The following is a 25,514-nucleotide window of genomic DNA, read 5'->3' as shown; positions in this document are numbered from 1 at the left end:
CTCATCGCAGGGCGGGTTGTCATCATCCTCCATGGCCTGCGACAGACACGCGTCCACCCGCAACTGGGTGAGCCCGGCCCGTTGTGCCGCCGGTGGATCGGCAATGGGGGGGTGGGTGGTGTGCATGCGGGTGGGGTGGATGGGGTTGGGGAGGGGGGTGAGGGTGCTGGGTGGGTGGATGGGTGGGGGGTGTGGGTGGTCGGCGGTTGCCATGGTGTGCGGTCTGTGGCCATACTACCCGATTCCCACGCCCATCTAGTCAGTGAAGCGGGCGGCTATCAGCCTGTCCCGTGCCCGCTGGGCCAGCCGGTAACGGTGGACAGCCACCCGCCTGTGTCTACCCTGTCTGCCCTGACCATTGCCCCCATCCCCCTATCTGACCGATACTGGAGCGCGCCCCCAGAGAGGTCCAGGCACCTGAAACGCATCTTCAGCACGCCAAAGCACCTCTCGATCACTCCCCTTGTCGCTACATGGGCATCATTGTAGCGGTTCTCCGCCTCATTGCGTGGCCTCCGTATAGGCGTCATCAGCCACGATCGCAATGGGTAGCCCCTGTTGCCCAGCAACCAGCCCCTCAGCCGGGGATGGCGTCCCTCGTACATGCCGGGGATGGATGACCGCGACAACACGAATGAGTCGTGTACACTGCCTGGGTGACGGGCGCAGACGTGCAGGATCATCATGCGGTGGTCGCAGACCACCTGTACGTTCATCGAATAGGTCCCCTTCCTATTAGTGAACACGGCCCTGTTATCTGCAGGTGGCCGCACGGCGACGTGCATCCCATCGATCGCGCCCTGGACCATGGGGAACCCGGCCACGGCAGAGAAGCCCACGGCCCGGGCATCTTGGCTGGCCCGGTCCACGGGGAAGCGGATGTAGCGGTGCGCCATGGCATAAAGGGCATCTGTCACTGCCCGGATGCACCGGTGCACCGATGTCTGCGATATGCCGGACAGGTCCCCACTCGGTGCCTGGAATGACCCCGTTGCATAAAAGTTCAGGGCCACCGTAACCTTGACGGACACGGGGAGAGGGTGTCCCCCGCCAGTGCCACGCGGTGACAGGTGTGCCAGCAGGTGGCAGATGTGTGCCACGGTTTCCCGGCTCATCCGGAGTCTCCTCCTGCATTCCCGGTCCGTGAGGTCCTGGTATGACTGCCGGGGCCGGTACACACGGGGCGCCCTCGGGTGCCTCCGTTGCCGTGGGGCCGCGACGTCCTCCTCCCCCTCCTCGTCCTGTCGGTCAGGTGTCCCTCCAGCCTGGGCGGCTGCCGCCTGCCCCTCTGCGGCAGCCTGCGCCGCCTCTCTGGCACGCTCCTCCTCCTCCTCCTCCTCCTCCTCCTCATCCAGGGCAACATAGACATGAGCGGCTGCCACCACGGTGGCCAACATCGCTGGATGGTCTGAAAACATGACGGCCTGGTGGGGGGGAGGGGAACGACGACATGTCATCATTGCCCATATCCCCTCCTCCCCCCAGCCAGGTGGCATGGACCGCATGGGTCCAACTGTTGGAGGCTGGCACCTGGCCAGGTGGACTAACTCACTTGCCATCCCATCCCCCTCCTCGGCACGGACCCCCCCAAACCCCAACCTCCACCCCAGCACGGACCCCCCCCAACCCCCAACCTCCACCCCGGCACGGACCCCCTCCCCAACCTCCACCCCAGCACGGACCCCCCCCAACCTCCACCCCGGCACGGATCCCCTCCCCAACCTCCACCCCAGCACGGACCCCCTCCCCAACCTCCACCCCAGCACGGACCCCCTCCCCAACCTCCACCCCAGCACGGACCCCCCCCCAACCTCCACCCCGGCACGGACCCCCCCCCCAACCTCCACCCCAGCACGGACCCCCCCCAACCTCCACCCCAGCACGGAACCCCCCAACCCCCAACCTCCACCCCAGCACGGACACCCCCCAACCCCCAACCTCCACCCCAGCACGGACCCCCTCCCCAACCTCCACCCCAGCACGGACCCCCCCAACCCCCAACCTCCACCCCAGCACGGACCCCCCCAACCCCCAACCTCCACCCCAGCACGGACCCCCTCCCCAACCTCCACCCCAGCACGGACCCCCCCCCCAACCCCCAACCTCCACCCCAGCACGGACCCCCCCAACCCCCAACCTCCACCCCAGCACGGACCCCCCCCAACCTCCACCCCGTCACGGACCCCCTCCCCAACCTCCACCCCAGCACGGACCCCCTCCCCAACCTCCACCCCAGCACGGACCCCCCCCAACCCCCAACCTCCACCCCAGCACGGACCCCCCCAACCCCCAACCTCCACCCCAGCACGGACCCCCCCCAACCCCCAACCTCCACCCCGGCACGGACCCCCTCCCGGCACTCCCCCGGAGCCCAGCCTACTCTAACCACCCCCCCCCCCCCGCCGCACACACACACACACACAAGCCAAGACACACCTCTCCTCACGCAATCAGTCTGCGGCCACGCCATTTCCTGCCCAGAGCCAACCCCCCAGGCCGTCACTCACCTCCACGCTGGTCGGCGTGAGCCTGGAGCACCGGGTCACGCCGATGAAAAGGAGGTTTGATTCACGTCGCCGTGAACGGTCATCACGTCGACGGGACTTCGGCCCATCCGGAATTGAGAATATCGGCAGGCCGAAAATCGGCTGCCTTGCGCAGACCCGTGACATTCTCCGCGGCAGAGAGAGAGAGAGAGGGGAGAAGCAGAGTCAGATTACAGTCAGCTCGGTCATGGGAAAGAGACAGGACAAAGCAGCTGAGCTAAAATAGCTAATACATCTAAGGAACACTAGAATTTAAAGAGTAGGCAAATTCAGCTCAAGAGTCAGCTCAGAGATAGTGAGCAGAGTCAGCTCTCATAGCTCTGTACATGGGAAAGGTAGGACACAGCAACTGAGCTCATCAGCGAATACATCTAAAGAAGACCAGACTTTAAAGAAGATTGATTGTCAAGTTGGGCCTGAAGGTCCCTTCAACCAACCAGAAGGATCCAGAAGCAAGCTCTTTTTACTTTTCTGTAAAGACAGTGATTGCATCTTTTAAAAAGAGGAAAAAAATATATAATAATAAAATAACTTAAAGTTTTAACCTGAAATAGTGGTTATTCCAAAGTCTACTTTACTTACTTAGCAATGCGGGACCCAGGATCGACGCTACTAAGTGGTAAGTAGATGAAATCTTCGGTGAAGTTATGGGTTATACCGGGGGATAACTTGAAAACATAGTTTGACCTGAATAGCACCCACTGAAGCTTGCATCAGAGTTGGGGAGTGAGAGTCCCTGATCACCATTTGGAATGTCGACCCTTTTTGGTATAGGGGGACTTCTAAGAATAGTGGTGAGTTTTCAAAAACAGTGGGTTGCAGCCAATGGAGCTCACCCATTGTGATGGTACCGAAACCGGATGGTACCCAATGATTGTGTGTGGCCTATAGAAAGGTTAATGGAGTTACAAGAACAGACTCTGATGCTAACCCACGCTTGGAGGATTGCATTGAGTAGGCGGGACAATCAGCTTTTATTTCCAAACTGGATTTACTTAAAGGTTACTGGCAGGTACCTTTATCCGAAAGGGCGAAGGAAATTTAAGCTTTTGTGACTCCAGATGGTATATACCAATTCAAAGTTATGCCATTTGGCATGAAAAACGCCCCAGCCTCATTTCAACAGTTAACTCACAAAGTCGTTTCAGGATTACCCAATTGTGCGGTATACATCGACGATCTGGTAACTTTTAATCAGACATGGAAAGAACATTTGAAGCATCTGATGGAATTATTTGATCAACTTCAGGAGGTGGGTTTGATGGGTAAACCTAGCCCAAAGATGAATTTGGAAAAGCCCAAGTCACTTTCCTTGACCATACAATTGGACAGAGTCAAATTGTCCCACGGGATGTGAAAATGAAAGTTATTGGGGAGTTTCCAATACCCTCGACACGACGGGAAATAATCCGATTTCTTGGCATGAGTGGATATTACCGGAACTTTGTGCCTCATTTTAGCGGTGTGGTCGCTCCACTGACGGACTTGCTAAAGAAGCGTAGCAAATTTCAGCAGACAGCTGAGTGTCATCAGGCATTTGATGGCCTGAAGGCGGTGTTAACCACTGCTCCTGTGTAGGCCCCCCCAAGTTATACCAAACCATTCAGAGTGGCTGTTGATGTGATCGATGTGGGTGTAGGTGCGGTGCTTCTACAAGACGATGATGAAGGACTAGAGCAGCCTATTGGTAATTTTTCAAAGAAATTAATTAAGCGTCAGAAGAAGTACTCAACGATTGAGAAGGAGACTTTGAGCTTGGCGTTGATTTTGCAACATTTTTACATTCATGTGACCAGCAATTTGTCTGAAACAATTATATATGCTGATCATAATCCATTGACATTTTTGGAGCGATTCCGGAATGACAATGCGAGGCTGTTTCGATGGAGTTTATTGTTACAGCCATTTCATTTAAAAAGAATACATGTGGCAGGACGCGAAAATGTGATAGCCGATGCTTTGTCACGAATGTGATGAAGATAAGCAGGTTTGATGGAGGAAGAAGAACTAAAATGGACTTTGGTATTATAAATGTTTGTGTGTTTTGTTTTGTTAAAAGAAAAGTATATTTACTGTCAATATTTGTTAAAGGAAAGTGAAAAGGTGAAAAATGAAACCATCTGGAAGGTGATGGGTTTTTTTTTCTCGGGGGAGGTGTCATGGAAGTGTACCTTTAATAAATAGGTGTTCATCAAATAGCTGCAGTGATGTCATTGTGTGGGTGGAGCTGGGTTGGGTCTCTGGCTTTTACTTTCGTTTTGAGCTGGAAGCTGTTTGTGGCTTTGTGTTTTACTTTCGTTTTAGGCAGTTGAAAGCTGAATTCAGAAAAGGAAGGTTCATCTTTGCCTCTCTCTCTGTATGTTAAAAGGTGTCCAGATCACTTGCTAATTAAAAAGTGATAACTGTCTTGTGTAAAGAATTTACACCTACTGCTTTGTTAAAAAAAGGGTGTTTGGCTTATGAATGTTGTTAGGAAAGTTATTAAGGGTTACGTGTAGAGTACTGTATCTGTGGGGGGGGGGGGGCAGTTGTGTTGGTAGTTGATAAAATGTTTACTGTGTGTTTATAAAATGTTACCTTAATTCATAGAATAAACATTGTTTTGTTTAAAAATACTTAAGATCTCTGTAGAATAACACCTGGAAAGTGGGCCCTTATGCTTCTCATAACCAAAATCTATTAAACGTTGTAGGTCAGGTGAACTCCATGATATAGAACATAGAACATACAGTGCAGAAGGAGGCCATTCGGCCCATCGAATCTGCACCGACCCACTTAAGCCCTCACTTCCACTCTATCCCCGTAACCCATTAACCCCTCCTAACCATTTTTTGGTCACTAAGGTCAATTTATCATGGCCAATCCACCTAACCTGCACGTCTTTGAACTGTGGGAGGAAACCAGAGCACCCGGAGGAAACCCACGCAGACACGGGGAGAGCATGCAGACTCCGCACAGACAGTGACCCAGCGGGGAATTGAACCTGGGACCCTGGTGCTGTGAAGCCACACACTTCATACTTTGGAGTTTGCTAAACCCTGGCCCATAACAATAGGGAACCCTGGATAACGAGGGATATTATGAGCCTTGTCAAAAAGAAAAAGGTAGCATTCGTAATGTCTAAAAGGCTTCGGGCAGATGAAGCCCTTGAAGAATATAAAGCAAGTCGGAAGGAACTTAAGGTAGGGGTTAGGAAGGTTAAAAGGGGTCATGAAATGTCATTGGCAAACAGGATTAAGGAAAATCCGAAGGTGTCTTATACATATGTAAAGAGCAAGAGGGTAGCCAGAGAAAGGGTTGGACCATTCAAAGATATTGGAGGGAATCTATGGATGGAACCAGAGGAAATGGGAGAGATACTGAATGAATACTTTGCCTCAATATTCACCAAAGAGAAGGACTTGGTGGATGTGAAGTATAGCGTAGAGTGTGCAGATATTGTGAGTGATGTTGATATTAATAAAGAAGAGATGTTGGGCATCTTAAAAAGCATTAATGTAGATAAGTCCCCAGGGCCTGATGGGATCTACCCCAGAATACTGAGGGAGGCAAGGGAGGAAATTGCTGAGGCTTTGACAGTGATCTTTGTATCCTCATTGGCTCCAGGTGAAGTTCCAGAGGACTGGAGAGTAGCCAGTGTTGTTCCATTGTTTAAGAAGGGTAGTAGGGATAATCCAGGAAATTATAGACCGGCAAGTCTTACGTCAATGGTGGGGAAATTATTGGAAAAGATTCTTAGAGATAGGATTTACTCACATTTGGAAACAAATGGACTGATTAGTGATGGGCAGCATGGTTTTTGTGAAGGGGAGGTCGTGCCCAACTAATTTGTTTGAGTTTTTCGAGGCAGTGACAAAGATGATAGATAGATAGGGAAAGGCAGTAGATACTGTTTACATGGACTTCAGTATAGTCTTTGACAAGGTCCCTCATGGTAGACTGGTACAAAAGGTGAAGTCACACGGGATCAGAGGAGAGCTGGCAAGTTGGATACAGAACTGGCTTGGGCACAGTACAGTAAGAAGCCTTATAACACCAGGTTAACTTGGGCACAGTAGACGAAGGGTAGCAGTGGAAAGGTGTTTTTCAGAATGGAAGGCTGTGACTAGCGGCGTTCAACAGGAATCTGTTCTGGGGCCATTGTTGTTCGTGGTGTATATAAATGATTTGGAAGAAAATGTAGCTGGTCTGATTATTATGTTCGCAGACGACACAGAAATTGGTGGAGTTATGGTTAGTGAAGAGGATTGTCAGAGGATACAGCAGGATATAAACTGGTTGGAGCCTTGGGCAGGTAAATGGCAGATGGAGTTTAACCCGCACAAGTGTTAGGTAATGCACTTTGGAAGGTTCAATGCATGTAGGAATTGCACAGAAATGGTAGACCTCTTGCGAGTACTGACAGACAGAGATCTGGGCGTGCATGTCCACCGATCACTGAACGTGGCAACTCATGTGGTCAAGAAGGCATACGGCAAGCTGGCATCCATCGGTCGGGGCATTGAATATAAAAATTGGCAAGTCATGTTGCAGCAGGACAGGACCTTAGTTAGACCTCATTTGGAATATTGTGTACAATTAGACCGTAAGACCACAAGATATAGATGCAGAATTAGGCCACTCGGCCCATCGAGTCTGCTCCGCCATTCAATCATGGCTGATATTTTCTCATCCCCATTCTCCTGCCTCCCCATAACTCCTGATCCCTTATTAATCAAGAACCTATCTATTTCTGTGTCAAAGACACTCCGTGATTTGGCCTCCACAGCCTTCTGCGGCAAAGTGTTCCACAGATTCACCACCTTCTGGCTGAAGAAATTCCTCCTCATCTCTGTTTTAAAGGATCGTCCCTTTAGTCTGAGATTGTGCCCTCTGCTTCTAGTTTTTCCTATAAGTGGAAACATCCTCTCCACGTACTCTCTATCCAGGCCTCGCAGTATCCTGTAAGTTTCAATAAGATTCCCCCACATTCTTCTGGGCCCTTTCCAAGGCCAGCACATCCTTCCTTAAATACGGGGCCCAAAACTGCTCACAATACTCCAAATGGGGTCAGACCAGAGCCTTATACAGCCTCAGAAGTACATCCCTGGTCTTGTATTCTAGTCCTCTTGACATGAATGCTAACATTGCATTTGCCTTCCTAACTGCCGACTGAACCTGCACGTTAACCTTAAGAGAATCGTGAACAAGGAGTCCCAAGTCCCTTTGTGCTTCTGATTTCCTAAACTTTTCCCCATTTAGAAAATAGTCTACGCCTAAATTCCTCCTTCCAAAGTGCATAACCTCACACTTTTCCACATTGTATTCCATCTAGGGGCTGGTTTAGCACACTGGGCTAAATAGCTGGCTTTTAAAGCAGACCAAGGCAGGCCAGCAGCACGGTTCGATTCCCGTACCAGCCTCCCGGAACAGGTGCCGGAATGTGGCGACTAGGGGCTTTTCACAGTAACTTCATTGAAGCCTACTTGTGACAATAAGCGAATTTCATTTCATCTGCCACTTCATTGCCCACTCTCCTAGCTTGTCCAAATCCTTCTACAGCCCCCTTGCATCCTCGATACTACCTGTCCCTCTACAGATCTTTGTGTCATCTGCAAACGTAGCAACAGTGCCTTCAGTTCCTTCCTCCAGATCATTAATGTATATTGTGAAAAGTTGTGGTCCCAGCACAGACCCCTGAGGCACACCACTAGTCACCGGCTGCCAACCTGAAAAAGACCCCTTTATCCCCACTCTCTGCCTTCTGCCAGTCAGCCAATCCTCTATCCATGCCAGGATCTTACCCTGAACACCATGGACTCTTAACTTATTTAACAGTCTCCTATGCGGCACCTTGTTCAAGGTCTTCTGGAAATCGAAATAAATCACGTCCTCTGGTTCTCCTTTGTCTAACTTCCTTGTTACCTCCTCAAAGAACTCTAACAGATTTGTCAGACACGACCTCCCTTTGACGAAGCTGTGCTGACTCAGTCCTATTTTCCCATGCACTTCCAAGTACTCCGCGATCTCATCTTTAATAACAGATTCTAAAATCTTACCCATGACCAAAGTCAGGCTAACTGGCCTATAATTTCCCATCTTCTGCCTCCCTCCCTTCTTGAACAGGTGTTACATTAGCCACTTTCCAGTCCTCTGGGACCCTTCCTGCCTCCAGTGATTCCTGAAAGATCATCACCAATGGCTCCACAATCTCCTCAGCTCTTTTAGAACCCTGGGGTGTAGTCCATCCGGTCCAGGTGACTTATCCACCTTCAGACATAAGAACATAAGAACATGAGAACATAAGAACATAAGGACTAGGAGCAGGAGTAGGCCATCTGGCCCCTCGAGCCTGCTCCACCATTCAATGAGATCACGGCTGATCTTTTGTGGACTCAGCTCCACTTTCCAGCCCGAACACCATAACCCTTAATCCCTTTATTCTCCAAAAAACTATCTATCTTTATCTTAAAAACATTTAATGAAGAAGCTTTCAACGTTTCTACAAATACATCAAACAAAAAAGAGTGGCTAAGGTAAATATTGGTCCTTTAGAGGATGAGAAGGGAGATTTAATAATGGGAGATGAGGAAATGGCTGAGGAACTGAACAGGTTTTTTGGGTCGGTCTTCACAGTGGAAGACACAAATAACATGCCAGTGACTGATGGAAATGAGGCTATGACAGGTGAGGACCTTGAGAGGATTGTTATCACCAAGGAGGTAGTGATGGGCAAGCTAATGGGGCTAAAGGTAGACAAGCCTCCTGGCCCTGATGGAATGCATCCCAGAGTGCTAAAAGAGATGGCTAGGGAAATTGCAAATGCACTAGTGATAATTTACCAAAATTCACTAGACTCTGGGGTGGTCCCGGCGGATTGGAAATTAGCAAACGTGACACCACTGTTTAAAAAAGGAGGTAGGCAGAAAGTGGGTAATTATAGGCCAGTGAGCTTAACTTCAGTAGTAGGGAAGATGCTGGAATCTGTCATCAAGGAAGAAATAGCGAGGCATCTGGATGGAAATTGTCCCATTGGACAGACGCAGCATGGGTTCATAAAGGGCAGGTCGTGCCTAACTAATTTAGTGGAATTTTTTGAGGACATTAACAGTGCGGTAGATAACGGGGAGCCAATGGATGTGGTATATCTGGATTTCCAGAAAGCCTTTGACAAGGTGCCACACAAAAGGTTGTTGCATAAGATAAAGATGCATGGCATTAAGGGGAAAGTAGTAGCATGGATAGAGGATTGGTTAATTAATAGAAAGCAAAGAGTGGGGATTAATGGGTGTTTCTCTGGTTGGCAATCAGTAGCTAGTGGTGTCGCTCAGGGATCAGTGTTGGGCCCACAACTGTTCACAACTTACATAGATGATTTGGAGTTGGGGACCAAGGGCAATGTGTCCAAGTTTGCAGACGACACTAAGATAAGTGGTAAAGCAAAAAGTGCAGAGGATACTGGAAGTCTGCAGAGGGATTTGGACAGGCTAAGTGAATGGGCTAGGGTCTGGCAGATGGAATACAATGTTGACAAATGTGAGGTTATCCATTTTGATAAGAATAACGGCAAAAGGGATTATTATTTAAATGATAAAATATTAAAACATGCTGCTGTGCAGAGAGACCTGGGTGTGCTCGTGCATGAGTCGCAGAAAGTTGGTTTTCAGGTGCAACAGGTGATTAAGAAGGCAAATGGAATTTTGTCCTTCATTGCTAGAGGGATGGAGTTTAAGACGAGGGAGGTTATGCTGCAATTGTATAAGGTGTTAGTGAGGCCACACCTGGAGTATTGTGTTCAGTTTTGGTCTCCTTACCTGAGAAAGGACATATTGGCACTGGAGGGAGTGCAGAGGAAATTCACTAGGTTGATCCCAGAGTTGAGGGGATTAGATTACGACGAGAGGTTGAGTAGACTGGGATTGTACTCATTGGAGTTTAGAAGGATGCGGGGGGATCTTATTGAAACATATAAAATTATGAAGGGAATAGATAGGATAGATGCAGGCAGGTTGTTTCCACTGGTCGGGGAAAGCAGAACTAGGGGGCATAGCCTCAAAATAAGGGGAAGTAGATTTAGGACCGAGTTTAGGAGGAACTTCTTCACCCAAAGGGTTGTGAATCTCTGGAATTCCTTGCCCAGTGAAGCAGTTGAGGCTCCTTCTTTAAACGTTTTTAAGAAAAAGATAGATACCTTTCTAAAGAATAAAGGGATTCGGGGAGATGGTGTACGGGCCGGAGAGTGGAGCTGAGTCCACAAAGATCAGCCATGATCTCATTGAATGGTGGAGCAGGCTCGAGGGGCCAGATGGCCTACTCCTGCTCCTAGTTCTTATGTTCTAACAGCTACTGCATGTCCTTGATAAGTATGTACCTGTCAGGCAGGGAGGAAGTGGTCGAGCAAGGGAACCATGGTTTACTAAGGCAGTCAAAACATTTGTCAAGAGGAAGAAGGAGGCTTATGTAAAGATGAGACATGAAGGTTCAGTTAGGGCGCTCGAGAGTTACAAGTTAGCTAGGAAGGACCTAAAGAGAGAGCTAAGGAGAGCTCTCATCCTTGCAACATCGAGGGCCGAAGGGCCTGTACTGCGCTGTAATGTTCTATGTTCTATGTTCCCCTTATTTTGAGGCTATGCCCCCTAGTTCTGCTTTCACCCGCCAGTGGAAACAACCTGCCCGTATCTATCCTATCTATTCCCTTCCAGGAGAGTTTTTTAGAGCAGTATGTAAATAGTCCAACTCGGGAAGGGGCCATACTGGACCTGGTATTGGGGAATGATCCCGGCCAGGTAGTTGAAGTACCAGTCGGTGATTACTTTGGGAATAGCGATCACAATTCCGTAAGTTTTAGAATATTCATGGACAAAGACGAGAGTGGTCCTGAAGGAAGAGTGCTAAATTGGGGAAAGGCCAAGTATAACAAAATTCGGCAGGGGCTAGAGAATGTGGATTGGGAACAGCTGTTTAAGGGTAAATCCACATTTGAAATGTGGGAGTCTTTTAAGGAAAGGTTGATTAGAGTGCAGGACAGACATGTCCCTGTGAAACCGAGGAATAGAAATGTCAAATTTAGGGAACCATGGATGACGGGTGGAATTGTGAGACTAGCTAAGATGAAAAAGGAAGCATACATAAGATCTGGGCGACTTAAATCTGATGAAGCTTTGGAGGAATATCAGGAAAGTAGGACAAATCTCAAATGCGCAATAAAGAGGGCTAAAAGGGGTCATGAAATATCTTTGGCTAACAGGGTTAAGGAAAATCCCAAAGCCTTTTATTCGTATATAAGGAGCAAGAGGGTAACTAGAGAAAGGATTGGCCCACTCAAAGACAAAAGAAGGAATTTATGCGTGGAGTCAGAGGAAATGGGTGAGATTCTTAATGAGTCCTTTGCATCGGTATTCACCAAGGAGAGGGACATGACGGATGTTGAGGCTAGGGATGGATGTTTAAATACTCTAGGTCAAGTCGGCATAAGGAAGGGGGAAGTTTTGGGAATTCTAAAAGGCATTAAAGTGGACAAGTCACCAGGTCCGGATGGGATCTATCCCAGGTTACCGAGGGAAGCGAGGGACAAAATAGCTGGGGCCTTAACAGATATCTTTGCAGCATCCTTGAACATGGGTGAGGTCCCGGAGGACTGGAGAATTTCTAATGTTGTCCCTTTCTTTAAGAAGGGTAGCAGGGATAATCCAGGGAATTATAGACCTGTGACCTTGACGTCAGTGGTAGGCAAACTGTTGGAGAAGATACTGAGGGATAGGATCTATTCACATTTGAAAGAAAATAGACTTATCAGTGATAGGCAGCATGGTTTTGTGCAGGGAAGGTCATGTCTTACAAACCTAATAGAATTCTTTGAGGAAGTGACAAAGTTAATTGATGAGGGAAGGGCTGTAGATGTCATATACGTGGACTTCAGTAAGGCGTTTGATAAAGTTTCCCATGGCAGGTTGATGGAAAAAGTGAAGTCGTATGGGGTTCAGGGTGTACTAGCTAGATGGATAAAGAACTGGCTGGGCAACAGGAGACAGAGAGTAGTGGTGGAAGGGAGTGTCTCAAAATGGAGAAAGGTGACTAGTGGTGTTCCACAGGGATCCATGCTCGGACCACTGTTGTTTGTGATATACAGAAATGATCTGGACAAAGGTATAGGTGGTCTGATTAGCAAGTTTGCAGATGATACTAAGATTGGTGGAGTTGCAGATAGCGAGGGGGACTGTCAGAGAATACAGCAAAATATAGATAGATTGGAGAGTTGGGCAGAGAAATGGCAGATGGAGTTCAATCCAGGCAAATGTGAGGTGATGCATTTTGGAAGATCTAATTCAAGAGCGGACTATACGGTCAATGGAAGAGTCCTGGGGAAAATTGATGTACAGAGAGATCTGGGAGTTCAGGTCCATTGTACCCTGAAGGTGGCAACACAGGTCGATAGAGTGGTCAAGAAGGCATACAGCATGCTTGCCTTCATCGGACGGGGTATTGAGTACAAGAGTCGGCAGGTCATGTTACAGTTGTATAGGACTTTGGTTAGGCCACATTTGGAATACTGCGTGCAGTTCTGGTCACCACATTACCAGAAGGATGTGGATGCTTTAGAGAGGGTGCAGAGGAGGTTCACCAGAATGTTGCCTGGTATGGAGGGGGTGAGCTATCATAGATTATCATAGAATTTACAGTGCAGAAGGAGGCCATTCGGCCCATCGAGCCTGCACCGGCTCTTGGAAAGAGCTATGAAGAAAGGTTGAGTAGATTAGGATTGTTTTCGTTGGAAAGACGGAGGTTGAGGGGGGACCTGATTGAGGTCTACAAAATTATGAGAGGTATGGACAGGGTGGATAGCAACAAGCTTTTTCCAAGAGTGGAGGTGTCAATTACAAGGGGTCTTGATTTCAAGGTGAGAGGGGAAAGTTTAAGGGAGATGTGCGTGGAAAGTTTTTTACGCAGAGGGTGGTGGGTGCCTGGAACGCTTTGCCAGCGGAGGTGGTAGAGGCGGGCACGATAGCATCATTTAAGATGCATCTAGACAGATATATGAACGGGCGGGGAACAGAGGGAAGTAGATCCTTGGAAAATAGGCGACAGGTTTAGTTAAAGGATCTGGATCGGCGCAGGCTGGGAGGGCCGAAGGGCCTGTTCCTGGGCTGTAATTTTCTTTGTTATTTGTTCTAGTTATCTCCTCTAAACCTTTCCCCTCGCACCTTAAACCTATGCCCCCTAGTAATTGACCCCTCTACCCTAGGAAAAAGCCTCTGACTATCCACTCTGTCTATGCCCCTCATAATTTTGTAGACCTCTGTCAGGTCTCCCCTCAACCTCCTTCGTTTCAGTGAGAACAAACCGAGTTTATTCAACCGCTCCTCATAGCTAATGCCCTCCATACCAGGCAACATTCTGGTAAATCTCTTCTGCACCCTCTCTAAAGCCTCCACATCCTTCTGGTAGTGTGGCGACCAGAATTGAACACTATACTCCAAGTGTGGCCTAACTAAGGTTCTATACAGCTGCAACATGACTCAATGCCCCGGCCAATGAAGGCAAGCATGCCGTATGCCTTCTTGACTCCCTTACAGACACACCCGGAGTACTGGGTACAGTTTTGGTCTCCTTCCTTGAGAAAGGATGTACTGGCACTGGGGCTGTGCAGAAGAGATTCACTAGGAATTCCGGAGTTGAGAGGAATAGCTTATGAGGAGAGGTTGAGTAGACTGGGACTGTACTCATTGGAATTTACAACTATGAGGGAGGAATCTTATAGAAACATATAAAATTATGAAAGGGAAGAAATAGGATAGATGCGGGCAGGTTGTTTCCACTGGCGGGTGAAAGCAGAACTAGGGGGCATAGCCTCAAAATAAGGGAAGTAGATTTGGGACTGAGTTGAGGAGGAACTTCTTCACCCAAAGGGTTGTGAATCTATGGAATTCCTTGCCCAGTGAAGCAGTTGAGGCTCCTTCATTAAATGGTTTTAAGGCAAAGATGGATAGTTTTTTGAACAGGAAAGGAATAAAAGGTTACGGTGAGTGTGCGGGTAACTGGAGCTGAGTCCACACAAAGATCAGCCATGATCTCATTGAATGGCGGAGCAGGTTCGAGGGGCCAGATGACCGACTCCTGCTCCTAGTTCTTATGTTCCTACGTATTGAGCTGCCTGAGCATACAGGGTCTCTGTAACCTGTGCACCGAGCTCTGTGAGATCCTGGACAGGCCCCCACTGCTGCCCACTCCACTGCTGCCCACTCCGCTACTGCCCCCTCCGCTACTGCCCGCTCCGCTGCTGCCCCCTCCACTGCTGCCCACTTCACTGCTGCCCACTCCACTGCTGACCGCTCTGCTGCTGCCCGCTCCGCTGGTGCCTGCTCCACTGCTGCCCGCTCCACTGCTGCCCGCTCTACTGCTGCCTGCTCCGCTGCTGCCCGCTCTGCTGCCCACACTGCTGCTGCCCACTCTGCTGCTGCCCGCTCCGCTGCTGCCCGCTCCGCTGCTGCCCACTTCACTGCTTCCCCCTCCACTGCTGCCCACTCCACTGCTGCCCGCTCTGCGGCTGCCCACTCCACTGCTGCCCGCTCTGCGGCTGCCCACTCCACTGCTGCCCACTCCACTGCTGCCCGCTCTGCTGCTGCCCGCGCCGTTGCTGCCCGCTCTGCGGCTGCCCACTCCACTGCTGCCCACTCCACTGCTGCCCGCTCTGCTGCTGCCCGCTCTACTGCTGCCTGCTCCGCTGCTGCCTGCTCCACTGCTGCCCGCTCCGCTGCTGCCTGCTCCACTGCTGCCCGCTCTACTGCTGCCTGCTCCGCTGCTGCCTGCTCCACTGCTGCCCGCTCTACTGCTGCCTGCTCCGCTGCTGCCCACTCTGCTGCTGCCCGCTCCGCTGCTGCCTGCTCCACTACTGCCCAGTCCACTGCTGCCAGCTCTGCTGCTGCCAGCTCCGCTGCTGCCCGCTCTGCTGCCCACTCCACTGCTGCCCGCTCCGCTGCTGCCCTCTCCACTGATGCCAGCTCCGCTGCTGCCCACTCCACTGCTGCCCACTCCGCTGCTGCCCGCTCTGCTGCTGCCCACTCCGCTGCTGCCAACTCCTCTGCTGCCCGCTCTGCTGCTGCCCGCTCTGCTGCTGCCCACTCTGCTGCTGCCCGCTCCACTACTGCCCACTCTGCTACTGCCCGCTCTGCTGCTGCCCGCCCCGCTGCTGCCCACTCCGCTGCTGCCCACTCCACTGCTGCCCGCTCTGCTGCTGCCCAGCTGCTGCCCGCTCCGCTGCTGCCGGCTCCGCTGCTGCCCGCTCTGCTGCTGCCCACTCCGCTGCTGCCCACTCCTCTGCTGCCCGCTCTGCTGCTGCCCGCTCTGCTGCTGCCCACACCGCTGCTGCCCGCTCTGCTGCTGCCCACTCTGCTGCTGCCCGCTCCACTACTACCCCCTCTGCTGCTGCCCACTCCACTGCTGGCCACTTCACTGCTGCTGCCCGCGCCGCTGCTGCCCACTCCGCTGCTGCCCACTCCTCTGCTGCCCGCTCTGCTGCTGCCCACTCTGCTGCTGCCCGCTCCACTACTGCCCCCTCTGCTGCTGCCCGCTCTGCTGCTGCCCACTCCGCTACTGCCCGCTCTGCTGCTGCCCACTCCACTGCTGGCCACTTCACTGCTGCCCACTCCACTACTGCCCGCTCCACTGCTGCCCGCTCTGCTGCTGCCCGCTCCGTTGCTGCCCGCTCTGCTGCTGCCCGCTCCGCTGCTGCCCACTGCGCTGCTGCCAGCTCTGCTGCTGCCCCGCTCCGCTGCTGCCCCGCTCCGCTGCTGCCCGCTCTGCTGCCCGCACTGCTGCTGCCCACTGCGCTGCTGCCAGCTCTGCTGCTGCCCCGCTCCGCTGCTGCCCGCTCTGCTGCCCGCTCTGCTGCTGCCCACTGCGCTGCTGCCCGCTCTGCTGCTGCCCCGCTCCGCTGCTGCCCGCTCCGCTGCTGCCCGCTCCGCTGCTGCCCGATCCGCTGCTGCCCGCTCTGCAGTTGCCCGCTCCGCTGCTGCCCGCTCTGCAGTTGCCCGCTCCGCTGCTGCCCGCTCTGCAGTTGCCCGATCCGCTGCTGCCCACTCTGCAGTTGCCCGCTCCGCTGCTGCCCGCTCTGCAGTTGCCCGCTCCGCTGCTGCCCGCTCCGCTGCTGCCCGCTCCGCTGCTGCCCGATCCGCTGCTGCCCGCTCCGCTGCTGCCCGCTCCGCTGCTGCCCGATCCGCTGCTGCCCATTCCACTGCTGCTGCCCGCTCTGCTGCTGCCCGCTCTGCTGCCCACTCTGCTGCTGCCCGCTCCGCTGCTGCCCCCTCTGCTGCTGCCCATTCCACTGCTGCTGCCCGCTCTGCTGCTGCCCGCTCTGCTGCCCACTCTGCTGCTGCCCGCTCCGCTGCTGCCCGCTCCGCTGCTGCCCGATCCGCTGCTGCCCCCTCTGCTGCTGCCCATTCCACTGCTGCTGCCCGCTCTGCTGCTGCCCAGCTGCTGCCCGCTCCGCTGCTGCCGGCTCCGCTGCTGCCCGCTCTGCTGCTGCCCACTCCGCTGCTGCCCACTCCTCTGCTGCCCGCTCTGCTGCTGCCCGCTCTGCTGCTGCCCACACCGCTGCTGCCCGCTCTGCTGCTGCCCACTCTGCTGCTGCCCGCTCCACTACTGCCCCCTCTGCTGCTGCCCACTCCACTGCTGGCCACTTCACTGCTGCTGCCCGCGCCGCTGCTGCCCACTCCGCTGCTGCCCACTCCTCTGCTGCCCGCTCTGCTGCTGCCCACTCTGCTGCTGCCCGCTCCACTACTGCCCCCTCTGCTGCTGCCCGCTCTGCTGCTGCCCACTCCGCTACTGCCCGCTCTGCTGCTGCCCACTCCACTGCTGGCCACTTCACTGCTGCCCACTCCACTACTGCCCGCTCCACTGCTGCCCGCTCTGCTGCTGCCCGCTCCGTTGCTGCCCGCTCTGCTGCTGCCCGCTCCGCTGCTGCCCACTGCGCTGCTGCCAGCTCTGCTGCCCGCACTGCTGCTGCCCACTGCGCTGCTGCCAGCTCTGCTGCTGCCCCGCTCCGCTGCTGCCCGCTCTGCTGCCCGCTCTGCTGCTGCCCACTGCGCTGCTGCCCGCTCTGCTGCTGCCCCGCTCCGCTGCTGCCCGCTCCGCTGCTGCCCGCTCCGCTGCTGCCCGCTCCGCTGCTGCCCGCTCTGCAGTTGCCCGCTCCGCTGCTGCCCGCTCTGCAGTTGCCCGATCCGCTGCTGCCCACTCTGCAGTTGCCCGCTCCGCTGCTGCCCGCTCCGCTGCTGTCCGCTCCGCTGCTGCCCGCTCCGCTGCTGCCCGATCCGCTGCTGCCCGCTCCGCTGCTGCCCGCTCCGCTGCTGCCCGATCCGCTGCTGCCCATTCCACTGCTGCTGCCCGCTCTGCTGCTGCCCGCTCTGCTGCCCACTCTGCTGCTGCCCGCTCCGCTGCTGCCCGATCCGCTGCTGCCCCCTCTGCTGCTGCCCATTCCACTGCTGCTGCCCGCTCTGCTGCTGCCCGCTCTGCTGCTGCCCATTCCACTGCTGCTGCCCGCTCTGCTGCTGCCCGCTCTGCTGCCCACTCTGCTGCTGCCCGCTCTGCTGCTGCCCATTCCACTGCTGCCCGCTCCGCTGCTGCCCGATCCGCTGCTGCCCATTCCACTGCTGCTGCCCGCTCTGCTGCTGCCCGCTCTGCTGCCCACTCTGCTGCTGCCCGCTCCGCTGCTGCCCGATCCGCTGCTGCCCCCTCTGCTGCTGCCCATTCCACTGCTGCTGCCCGCTCTGCTGCTGCCCGCTCTGCTGCCCACTCTGCTGCTGCCCGCTCCGCTGATGCCCACTCCGCTGCTGCCCGATCCACTGCTGCCCCCTCTGCTGCTGCCCATTCCACTGCTGCTGCCCGCTCTGCTGCTGCCCGCTCTGCTGCCCACTCTGCTGCTGCCCGCTCCGATGCTGCCCGCTCTGCTGCTGCCCATTCCACTGCTGCTGCCCGCTCTGCTGCTGCCCGCTCTGCTGCCCACTCTGCTGCTGCCCGCTCTGCTGCTGCCCATTCCACTGCTGCCTGCTCCGCTGCTGCCCGCTCCACTACTGCCCAGTCCACTGCTGCCCACTCCGTTGCTGCCCGCTCTGCGGCTGCCCACTCCGCTGCTGCCCACTCCGCTGCTGCCCACTCCACTGCTGCCCACTCCGCTGCTGCCCGCTCCGCTGCTGCTGGCTCCGCTGCTGCCCGCTCCGCTGCTGCCCGCTCCGCTGCTGCCCACTCTGCTGCTGCCCACTCCACTACTGCCCACTCCACAGCTGCCCGCTCTGCTGCTGCCCACTCCACTGCTGTCCGCTCTGCTGCTGCCCACTCTGCTGCCCGCTCCACTGCTGCCAGCTCCACTGCTGCCCGCTCCGCTGCTGCCCGCTCTGCTGCTGCCCACTCCACTACTGCCCGCTCTGCTGCTGCCCACTCCACTGCTGCCCACTCCGCTGCTGCTCGCTCCGCTGCCGCCCGCTCTGCTGCTGCCCACTCCACTACTGCCCGCTCTGCTGCTGCCCACTCCACTACTGCCCACTCTGCTACTGCCCGCTCCGCTGCCGCCCGCTCTGCCGCTGCTGCCCGCTCCGCTGCCGCCCGCTCTGCTGCTGCCCACTCCACTACTGCCCACTCTGCTACTGCCCACTCTGCTACTGCCCACTCTGCTGCTGCCCACTCTGCTGCTGCCCGCTCCACTGCTGCCCACTCCGCTGCCGCCCGCTCCACTGCTGCCCACTCCTCTGCTGCCCACTCCGCTGCTGCCCACTCTGCTGCTGCCCACTCTGCTGCTGCCCACTCCGCTGCTGCCCACTCCACTGCTGCCCACTCCGCTGCTGCCCGCTCCGCTGCTGCCCGCTCTGCTGCTGCCCGCTCTGCTGCTGCCTGCTCTGCTGCTTCCCACTCTGCTGCTGCCCACTCCGCTGCTGCCCGCTCTGCTGCTGCCCACTCCACTGCTGCCCACTCTGCTGCTGCCCGCTCCGCTGCTGCCCGCTCCGCTGCTGCCCACTCCACTGATGCCTGCTCCGCTGCTGCCCGCTCCGCTGCTGCCCGCTCCGCTGCTGCCCACTCCACTGCTGCCCGCTCCGCTGCTGCCCGCTCTGCTGCTGCCCGCTCCGCTGCTGCCCGCTCTGCTGCTGCCCACTCTGCTGCTGCCCGCTCTGCTGCTGCCCACTCCGCTGCTGCCCGCTCTGCTGCTGCCCACTCTGCTGCTGCCCGCTCTGCTGCTGCCCACTCCGCTGCTGCCCGCTCTGCTGCTGCCCACTCTGCTGCTGCCTGCTCTGCTGCTGCCCACTCCGCTGCTGCCCACTCCACTGCTGCCCGCTCCGCTGCTGCCCGCTCTGCTGCTGCCCACTCCTCTGCTGCCCACTCCGCTGCTGCCCACTCTGCTGCTGCCCGCTCCGCTGCTGCCCGCTCTGCTGCTGCCCGCTCCGCTGCTGCCCGCTCTGCTGCTGCCCACTCTGCTGCTGCCCGCTCTGCTGCTGCCCACTCCGCTGCTGCCCGCTCTGCTGCTGCCCACTCTGCTGCTGCCCGCTCTGCTGCTGCCCACTCCGCTGCTGCCCGCTCTGCTGCTGCCCACTCTGCTGCTGCCTGCTCTGCTGCTGCCCACTCCGCTGCTGCCCACTCCACTGCTGCCCGCTCCGCTGCTGCCCGCTCTGCTGCTGCCCACTCCTCTGCTGCCCACTCCGCTGCTGCCCACTCTGCTGCTGCCCGCTCCGCTGCTGCCCGCTCTGCTGCTGCCCACTCCGCTGCTGCCCACTCTGCTGTTGCCCACTCCTCTGCTGCCCACTCCACTGCTGCCCACTCCACTGCTGCCCGCTCCGCTGTTGCCAGTCCCGCTGCTGCCCGCTCCACTGCTGCCCGCTCTGCAGCTGCCCACTCCGCTGCTGCAGCTTCCTCCTCCTCGGGCAGCTCCAGCTCGTACAGCCGCCGGGCATCCCCCATGGCTGCAGTGACCAGCAGAGGGGCCCCCATTGCTGGGTGAATTCCAATATTCCATTGTCTGCAGGGGGTGAAAGGCCGACATGAGAGCATGGTGCGTACCCCCGTCCCAACAGGTCCAACAGGCGACATGGTGACCCCCGGTTGCCCCTGCGGACTCTGCCCCCACATGTCCCCCCTCCCCCATCACCGCCCTCTGGCCTCTGAACCTAGCACCCATCCCTGCTGCCATGGGTACCACCAGCTGGCACTGCCCTTGCCCGCTATGCTCCATGGCTCCACCCGGCGCCCCCCTGTGAGGGCTACTGTGGGCGTTGCCCTTGAGTGGGCTGCGTGACGCCCTCCCGGCGGGTGGCGGACGGTTAGGAATGGCGGTCCGTGCCTGGATACAGTCCTGGGGGGGGGAGGTCACCCTGGCCCCATGGCCCCATGCCCCCCCCTCACCAGCACCGACTCCCCCCCCCCCCCACTTCCCCAGCCCTGCCAGGGTCCAGCCTCTCAGCCTATAGCCAAGCTTCTCCGTGTCAACAATAATTACGGGTTGGTTTCGCACAGTGGGCTCAACAGCTGGCTGGTAAAGCAGACCAAGGCCAGCAGTGCGGGTTCAATTCCCCTACCAGCCTCCCCGAACAGGCGCTGGAATGTGGCGACTAGGGGCTTTTCACAGTAACTTCATTTGAAGCCTATTGTGACAATAAGTAATTATTGTCATTATTATTAAAGAACAAAGAAAGGTCCAGCAGAGGAACAGGCCCTTCGGCCCTCTGAGCCTGCGCCGATCACGATGCCCTAAGTAAAAAAACCTTCTGCCCTCACTCGGTCCGTATCCCTCTATTTCCTCCCTATTCATGGACCCATCCAGATGCCTCTTAATGTCGCTAATGTGCTGCTTCCACCACCCCCTCTGGCAGCGCGTTCCAGGCACCCACCACTCTCTGTGTGAAAAACTTACCCCACACATCTCCCTTAAACTCCCCCCCTCACCTTGAACCTGTGACCCCTTGTAATTGACCCCTCTACCCTGGGAAAAAGCCTCTGACTATCCACCTTGTCAATGCCTCTCAGTATTGTGTAAACCTCGATCAGGTCTCCCCTCAGCCTCCGTCTTTCTAGTGAAAACGATCCGAGTTTATTCAACCTCTCCTCACAGCCAACACCCTCGAGACCAGGCAACATCCTGGTGAACCTTCTTTGCACTCTCTCCAAAGCTTCTATGTCCTTCGTCCTTAGGGCAGCATGGTAGCACAGTGGTTAGCACAGTTTCTTCACAGCGCCAGGATCCCAGGTTTGATTCCCCGCTGGGTCACTGTCTGTGCGGAGTCTGCACATCCTCCCCGTGTCTGCGTGGGTTTCCTCCGGGTGCTCCGGTTTCCTCCCACAGTCCAAAGATGTGCAGGTTAGGTGAATTGGCCGTGCTAAATTGCCCTTAGTGTCCAAAAAGGTTAGGTGGGGTTACTGGGTTATGGGGATAGGACGGAGGTGTGGCCTTAGGTAGGGTGGTCTTTCCAAGAGCCGGTGCAGACTCGATGGGCCGAATGGCCTCCTTCTGCACTGTAAATTCTGCGATTCTGATGATGTGGTGACCAGAACTACACGCAATACTCCAAATGCGGCCTAACCAAGTTTTATACAGCTGCAACATGATTTCCCAACTCTTGTACTCAATGCCCCGGCTGATGAAGGAAAACATGCCTTCTTCATCTCCTTGGCCACCTGTGTTGCCACTTTTAAGGAACTGTGGACCTGCACGTCCAGATCCCTCTGTATCCCAGCTTTGACAAAGAGTCATCGGACTCAAAACGTTCGCTCTTTTCTCTCCCTACAGATGCTGCCAGACCTGCTGAGATTTTCCAGCATTTTCTCTTTCATTTCAGATTCCAGCATCCACAGTAATTTGCTTTTACCCTCTGTATGTTAATGTTCCTAAGGGTTCTGCTGTTTACAGTATAATATATACCTAGATTTGATTCTCCAAAATGCATCACCTCGTATTTGTCTGGATTAAACTCCATCTGCCATTTCTGTGCCCAAGTCGAGAAATTTATCTAAATCCTCTGACCATCCTCGGCACTATCAGCAACTCCGCCAATCCTCGTGTCATCCGTAAACTTACTAATCAGACACCCACATTTTCCTCCAGATCATTTATAAAAACGACAGAGGACCCAGCACTGATCCCTGCGGAACATCGCTAGCTACAGATCTCCAATCAGAAAAACACCCTTCCAGCACTACTCTCTGTCTTCTATAACCGAGCCCGTTTTGTATCCATCTAGCCAGCCCAAACCTTACTAAAGTCCATATAAACTACATCCACAGCCCTTCCTTCATCAATTTTCTTTGTCATCTCTTCAAAAAAGTCAATCAAGTTGGTGAGGCATAAGGTGGGACGGTCTCCCTGTGTCACTCGCGGGTCGGGTACAGGCAGTTAAAATGAATGTGTTGCTGCGATTCCTGTTTATTTTTCAATGCCCGCCAATTTTCCTGCCAAAGGCATTTTTTGGAGAGATTGAAGGGATGATTACCTCATTCATATGGGGAGGGAAGGTGGCCAGAATTAAAAAGGTGCTACTACAGAGAGGAAGGCAGGCAGGGCGTTTGGGTCTTCGAACCTGATGTATTTGAATTGATTTATTATTGTCACATGTATCAGTATACAGTGAAAAGTGTTGTTTCTTGCATGCTGTACAAACAATGCACCGTACATAGGGAAGGAAGGAGAGACTGCAGAATATAATGTTACAGTTATAGCAAGGTGTAGAGAAAAGATCAACTGAATACGAGGTAGGTCCATTCAAAAGTCAGATGGCAGCAGGGAAGAAGCTGTTCTTGAGTCGGTTGGTACGGGACCTCAAACTTTGGTATCTTATTCCTGACGGAAGAAGGTGGAAGAGAGTATGTCCGGGGTGCGTGGGGTCCTTAATTATGCTGCCTGCCTTTCCGAGGCAGCAGGAATTATAGACAGAGTCAATGTGGCCTGTGGGTGAGAAAGTTCAGGATCCAGTCGCAGGGGGAGGAGCCGAGGTCAAGGCCACGGAGTTTGGAGATGAGTTTTGTAGGAATGATGGTGTTGAAGGCTGAGCTGTAGTCGATAAATAGGAGTCTGACATAGGTGTCTTTGTTATCTAGGTGTTCCAGGGTAGAGTGCAGGGCCATGGAGATGGCGTCTGCTGTGGACCTGTTGCAGTGGTAGGCGAACTGTAGTGGATCAAGGCAATCCGGGAGGCTGGAGTTGAGTCGTGCCATGACTAACCTTTCGAAGCACTTCATAATGATGGATGTCAGAGCCACTGGATGATAGTGATTAAGGCCATGCTGCTTGGCTTTTTTTTGGTACAGGGATGATGGTCGTCTTCTTGAAGCAGGTAGGGACCTCAGATTGTTGTAGAGAGAGGGTGAAGATGTCTGCGAATACCCCCGCCAGCTGCTCCGCGCAAAACCCGAGTGCTCGTCCGGGTACCCCATCCGGGCCAGTGGCTTTCCGAGGGTTGACCTTCGAGATGGCTGCTGACGTCTGCAGTGGTGATCTCAGATACAAGTTCATCCGCGGCTTCTGGGGTGGAGGGCTCGCTCTCGCTGACCTCTTGCTCAAAGCCGGCATAGAATGCGTGGAGCTCATCAGGGAGGGGTGCGTTGGAGCCGGTGATTTTACATGCCTTCATCTTGTAGCCCGTTATGTCTTGCAGACCTTGCCATAGTCGGCGGGGGTCTGTGTGGCGAGCCTGGGACTCGAGCTTGGTCCGGTACTGTCTTTTGGCATCTTTGATGGATTTCTTTAGATCATATCTGGCTTTCTTGTAGAGGTCAGGGTGACTTGAACGCCTCAGACCTAGACTTCAGCAAGCAGTGGATATCCCTGTTCATCCAGGGTTTCCGGTTGGGAAACACACGGATTTGCTTCTCCAGCGCCAGTTCGTCCTTTCTGAGGTAAGGAGACCAAAACTGAACACAATACTCCACTAGCTTGCCCATCATAGAACGATACAGCGCAGTACAGGCCCTTCGGCCCACGATGTTGCACCGGAACAAAAGCCATCTAATCTACACTATGCCATTATCATCCATATGTTTATCCAATAAACTTTTAAATGCCCTCAATGTTGGCATAGAACATAGAACTACCTCATTAGTGATAATTTGCTCACTCTTCCAACTTCTTTCATTGAAATAAAATGAAATGAAAATTGTTTATTGTCACAAGTAGGCTTCAAATGAAGTTACTGTGAAAAACCCCTAGTCGCCACATTCCGGCGCCTGTTCGGGGAGGCTGTTACGGGAATTGAACCGTGCTGCTGGCCTGCCTTGGTCTGCTTTCAAAGCCAGCGATTTAGCCCTCCATCCTTCCCCTCAGTTCAAACTTAACCTTCTCAAGCGTCAAGAATTCCAGCAGGTCCCCCCGCCACGCCAGGGCACAGGGTGAAGAGGTTGATCTCCACCCTAACAGGATCCGCCTTCAGGCGATCAATGAGGCGAAGGCTACAACATCTGCCTCCGCTCCCGTTTCCAACCCTGGCTGGTCCGACACCCCGAATGTGGCCTCCCGAGGCCCCGGGTCCAGTTTCACACGCACCACTTTAGAGATTACCCAAAACACCTCCATCCAGTAATCCTCCAGCTTTGGACAAGACTAAAACACATCAACGTGGTTTGCGCCCCCCCCCCCCCCCCCCACCCCCCGCAACGTTCACACACATCTTTTACCCCCTCAAAGAGCCGGCTCATCCTCGCCCTCGTGAGGTGCGCTCTAAACACCACCTTCAGCTGTATCAGCCCCAACCTCGCACACGAGGTGGAGGCATTCACTCTCCAGAGCACCTCACACCAGAACCCCTCCTCCAGACCCTCTCCCAACTCTTCCTCCCACTTTGCCTTGATCCCTTCTAGCGGCGCCTTCTCCTCTTCCAAAACAGCCCTGTAAACCGCCGATACTACCCCCTTCTCCAGTCCCCCTGTCGCCAGCACCTCCTCCAGCAATGTGGAGGCCGGCTCCACCGGGAAGCTCTGTATCTCCTTCCTGGCAAAGTCTCGAACCTGCATGTATCTAAACATTCCCCC

General features: G+C 54.5%; 1 protein-coding gene across 3 annotated transcripts in view; it reads right to left on the bottom strand.

The window, feature by feature from the left end:
• Window positions 1-25,514, bottom strand: part of scarb1 (scavenger receptor class B, member 1) — a 505,970-nt gene that overhangs the window by 232,282 nt on the left and 248,174 nt on the right. The gene's annotated exons all lie outside the window — the stretch shown is intronic.

This window comes from Scyliorhinus torazame, chromosome 1, assembly GCF_047496885.1.
Source record: "Scyliorhinus torazame isolate Kashiwa2021f chromosome 1, sScyTor2.1, whole genome shotgun sequence".
Lineage (NCBI taxonomy): Eukaryota > Metazoa > Chordata > Chondrichthyes > Carcharhiniformes > Scyliorhinidae > Scyliorhinus > Scyliorhinus torazame.
The sequence above is the reverse complement of the archived record's forward strand: the minus strand, read 5'-3'. Positions and strand labels throughout refer to the sequence as shown.